The following is a 5,626-nucleotide window of genomic DNA, read 5'->3' as shown; positions in this document are numbered from 1 at the left end:
ACCAACTATGTGACGCGCTCTGCGACAAATTGCCGTCGCGGCGCACACATGGAGCCCTGGCTGGGCCGGCCCATTTAGCCGTCGTGGCAATGTAAAAATAATTTTAAAAATCTGTCAAATGTGGGAGTCAAACCAAGGATCTCCTCCTGAGAGATTGTCGATACAACCAGCAGAGCTATTGAGCCTTAGTGATTTTAAGACAACAGACTCTTAAGAAACAAACCCCAGCACAGATTCGCAAAAATTTCTGAAATTTCAAACGCAATTTTTCTAAGGCAGCGCAAATCATTAAATGTTGACAAACATTTTCTGAAAATCGTGAACACTTTTTTGAAATGGAAACATTGTTTGTAAATCCAAAAAACAAATTGGAAAAGCGAAAAAAAATGAAACTCCCAAAGAAATTTTTTAAACACAAACATTGTTTGAAAGTCCTGAAAATGGAAACATTAGAATTTTTTAAATTTGTAAACAATTTTTAGAACTGAAACATTTTTTCAAGTTCTGAATAACTTTTGAATAACCTTCCGAACATTTTTTGAAAAAAATAATTCAAAACATGAACAGTTTTTTGAAATTTGCAAACATTTTTTGAATTGTGGATTATTTTTTAAACTCCTGCAAAAATGGAAATATGAACATTTTCTAAAATTTATGAATTCTTCTGAAAACAGAAACATCTTTGAAATTCTGAACAAAATTTTGAAAAAGTTTTTAACATTTTGAAGATAAACATACAGAGCAAAATTTGAAAACAAGATCATTTTTTTGAAAATTGGGATTTTTTAAAAAAAATGTGAACATTTTTCGAACTCCGGAAAAATGATACATTTGCAAACAATTTTTGAATCATGAACATTTTCAAAAAGTTGTGATTGTTTTATAATGGGAACATTTTCTAAAATTCTGAACATTTTTTGGAAAGTATAAAAGAAAATCAAAATCATGGACATTTTTCAGATTTATGAAAAAAACTTTAAAACGTAACAATTTTTTAAAAATCTGAAAGAAATTTGAAGATAGAAAATTAAAATTAAAAATGAAAGGAAAGAAAAGAAACGAAGAAGCTTCCAATAGATCATCCAATAGGAAATTCCATGATTCTGTACCATTTGCTCGTTTAATACTTGTGTCAGTTCTGTAAAAAAAACAGAAGTATATTTTTTTTCCTTTTTCATCACGGGGCTTAGCATTTGTTCAGTGTGATTCGGACCCAGAGGTTCAGAACCACATGAGACAACGCAAGCCCAAGTAACAACCAGCCTTAAGTATGCAACTCCTGCCAAGTAACAGCCAGTCAATGGATCATGGCCCAGATGCCTATGTGGCCGATTCCGCAAAGACAGCGATCGGCCATTTTCGATGTATATAGAGCTCATGTGGTATATATCACTAAGTATATCCCATAATGCTCGTAAACCCCCGTGGGGGTCATCAAGTGTGCGGCGTTACCAGCTTCATCTCTGCTGTTCCGCTGCGTTCCTCCGGACCCGAAAGGGGTACCGGCGGGAACCGCTTCCATTCGGTTCGACGGTGGCAGGCTCCGATGGAGATATCAGTAGCCCACAGGAACTGCGGGTACGCCGTCAACTGGGGTCTGATGATTCGTGTGTCGCCATCCTCTGATTTCTTAGCTTAGATACGATGTTTCTGTCCGACGAATGTGTTTTGACAGTTGATGAAGATCCCAGCGCTTCATCTTCATCTGTGCTGCTCCTCTCTTCTACATCTGAAAACCACCACGCCAACATGAAACTTAATTTCACCAGTTCCCTAGTATGCATTTACAGCCATATATTTTTCACAAAAGATCAACCGTACTAGATTTAGGATGAACCAGATGAGCAGCTTGCCAGCTTTTCCCTTTTGCCTGACCATAAATAGATACACTGTAAGATGTCTACAAAAATAGACAATAAATTGGTTTAAACTGTGGAATATAAGGTAGACCATCCAAAAAAGAAGAATCCATTTGATTCCATGAACTAACCCATAACTGGTCAAGGATCGCCTCAACTCCCTTCTAGAATAAGCATGAATTAATTAACAAAATGCATTTAGAAGCTAGAACCTAAACCTTAGAAACTTACGGCCGAAAGAGGTACAGTCCAGCCTTTAATGATGGACCAATCAAGCGCAGGCCTCAGGTCCTTTTTCTTAGCAAGACACTGCTGGCCTTCACCCATGGGATGATCCAAGAATTTTACCTGTAGAAAAATGTCAAGCAGGAACATGTGAGTTATTGTCTCTGATAATGTTGGCTATGACAGAAAACCAATAGTCAGCATGAAAACATGGAGATCAAATGATAAAACAATTTGTCCCACTTCATATTTTAAACATATTTTAATCAGCATGAAAGTTCATTTGATGTCATTTTATCAGTGTGTCATCTTCATCAGCAAGAAAGTTGTTGTGTGTCACCAGCCCGTAACACAACTGGACCGCCAGACTAAAACGTATGGACACGGCAGAAGTTGCCAAGTCCATGTGCTGATATGTCCGGACACGGGGACACACGCGTATCCTACCATATTTCGTGAATTACGAATTAAAAAAAAAAAGAGGACACGGCTGGGACACATAGGGGACACGCGAGGGACTCGGGAGTCCCAACTACGCTTCGGCCTGATAGGAAACCCTTTTTTTTTGCAGGTCGCATTCACGGACGCCACAAAAGGGAGAGCTGGGAAACCTCCTGGACTCGCCACCGCCACTGCTGTATGGAGTCGCCGCCGCCGCCTGGACTCGACCGCAGCCATCCCCCAAGTGCAGGAGCCTCTCCTCCCAACGGCAACCATGCTGGAGCACGTGACCTCAACCTATCTCATCTATTTGAATCGATTTTTTGTTGAGCTGCTGCTGCTTGCTTCCCCTGTTCGTCATGCCCTTGCTGCAGCTGCTCGCTAGTTACTTCCCCATGCTGCTCATGTGCCGCTGCTGCTGCTTGCTTACTCTGTTGCTTCCCTGTGCTGCTGCTACCTGCTTGTGTTGAACTGTTGATTGGTGCTTCATGTTACGGGTGAGAGTGAAGGAGGACAACCTAGACCTGGTGCCGAGAATTTGAAATTGCCAAACCACAATGCTATTGGGAGCTAGCATGGCAGATGTTTGTGTATTTTTCTACACTCTGTTAAACCTAAAGAAGTTTGACTTGGGAGTTGGGACAAAACTAGAACATCAAATATATTTATATTTTTGTAAATGAGGGAGTAAATGTTTACCTCAACCACATTTTTACTGGTCAGCTCAATAATCTGCCCAGTCCAATAGCAATCTTTATTATGCCAGTCAACCCAATCACCTACTTTCCAGGTATCATGGACACGTGCTATCACCTCGCTCTTCGGAAAGTGCTTAGGAGCTTGTTGCCCCCTATACCACCGAGGAAAGGAAGGACGCAACATTATTTCAGTACTGCCATTTGATTTCCCTTCCAGGCATGCCTGGTTGAATGGGTTCTTTTGGAAGACTCCAATCCATTCGTTGGCTGAAAAGGGCATCAGGAATAATCATATCAGGAGTACAGAAAACTAACAGTTACAATCTTTATTATGCCAGTCGACCCAATCATCTACTTTCCAGGCATCATGAACACGTGCCATCACCTCGCTCTTCGGAAAGTGCTTAGGAGCTTGTTGCCCCCTATACTACCGAGGGAAGGAAGGACGCAACATTATTTTAGTACCGCCATTTGATTTCCCTTCCAGGCATGCCTGGTTGAATGGGTTCTTTTGGAAGACTCCAATCCATTCGTTGGCTGAAAAGGGCATCAGGAATAATCATATCAGGAGTACAGAAAACTAACAGTTACAATCTTTATTATGCCAGTCGACCCAATCACCTACTTTCCAGGCATCATGAACACGTGCCATCACCTCGCTCTTCGGAAAGTGCTTAGGAGCTTGTTGCCCCCTATACTACCGAGGGAAGGAAGGACGCAACATTATTTCAGTACCGCCATTTGATTTCCCTTCCAGGCATGCCTGGTTGAATGGGTTCTTTTGGAAGACTCCAATCCATTCGTTGGCTGCAAAGGGCATTGGGAGTAATCATATCAGGTGTACAGAAAACCAACAGTTATAATCTTGGTCAATATACTCTCTTATAGAAAAACAAAAGGTCATGTGCAAAAGAAAAGAAAAAACAGAGGTTGCATATAAAGATTTGCTTACCTTCTTCAGTATAGTCAATATACTCCAAGTAATACTGAAGATGCCCAGATTCTGTGACACGCATATCTTCTATCTGAAAGAGAATTAATACAATATGTGTTAGTAAAGCCTTATACCCTACTGTAGAATGAGTGAAGAGAAGTATTATATTTGTAGTCCATGAGATTATGGTCAAGCGACAGACTGATGTTATTATTAGATATAAAAGTAGTAGCCATACTAGCATGATGTATTAGAAAGAAAAAGCTTCATCGTCTATGTTTGTAATATGTATTCTAGCACCCAAGATTTAATCTAATTTGTCTAGTTCATAGACTTGTGGACAACAGTAGCATAGCCAACAGAACTAAGATTACCAAGGTGTCGACGGCCGCCACAGAGCACATCCACCATCACCACCAGATGCAACCAAGGAGAACTAACAAACCAAACGCGGTACAAACGAGCACTAGTAGAAAAAGGGGCTTTTGTCCCGGTTGGTAAGGCCCTTTAGTCCCGGACCGGGACTAAAGGGTCGTTACACGAACTGGGACTAAAGGGCGCGGCCACGTGGAGCTCCACCTTTAGGATTAAAGGAAATTTTATGATTTTTTTTGAATTTTTTTTTTGATTTTCAAATTTCTGAATTATTTTAATCTCTAGTCTGTAATCACCACCCCTCATCACTGCTCAATTTATCCTCTAACCACCCCTCATCATTCCAAATCATCTAACTTCCCGAACGGTCACCCATCCTTCCACTCCCCCAGCCTGAGCACGCTTAACTTCCGGGTTCTATTCTCCCTCGTTTCCAAGTCTACACTTGTTGTTTTCCTAACAATAGTAAGATGTCAATCCTATTAACCTTCAGGAATTTTGCTTGAGCATGAAGTGACACATTTCACTGTTTGAGTTTGAATCTATTGTTTTAAAAAACAATAATTATTTAGTAACACTAATATTTCTTGAATAATTAGTTTGACCATTGTTTGACCACAGTTTGACCATAGTTTGACCACAATTTGACCATATTTGACCAAAATTCGAAATAACTGAAATAATTATTTAGTAACACTAATATTCTAGAATAATTAGTTTGACCATTATTTGACCACAGTTTGACCAGATTTGACCACATTTTTTCCAAAAAAAAAATTGAAACTATATTTTTTTTCTGTTACTAGTGGCGCACCTAGCAAATGGTGCGCCACTAGTAAGTTTGAAATTTTTTCGATTTTTTCCACTCTAGATCTTAAAAGCCCCGTAACTTTTTTCTGTTAGGTTTTTGAGAATTTTGAAAATGTTTAACGGGGTTCCCCCTAAATTCATATTTGTAAATTTTCCCAACAACTAGACCACATATCACATGAGAAACTTATTTTATTTTATTTTATTGACATTTCCATCATTTTCTTTTGTTTTTTCTAAAACTGAAAAGGCGGTCAGGGGGGGGGGAGTTTGAAAATGGGACC

The 5,626-nt window shown here is 39.7% G+C and overlaps 1 pseudogene; it reads right to left on the bottom strand.

The window, feature by feature from the left end:
• Positions 1-1,142: 1,142 nt before the first annotated feature.
• On the bottom strand, positions 1,143-4,242 carry LOC125547508 (annotated as a pseudogene).
• Positions 4,243-5,626: the final 1,384 nt, after the last annotated feature.

Source organism: Triticum urartu, chromosome 3, assembly GCF_003073215.2.
Source record: "Triticum urartu cultivar G1812 chromosome 3, Tu2.1, whole genome shotgun sequence".
NCBI lineage: Eukaryota > Viridiplantae > Streptophyta > Magnoliopsida > Poales > Poaceae > Triticum > Triticum urartu.
This window is presented reverse-complemented; position numbering and strand designations above follow the sequence as displayed.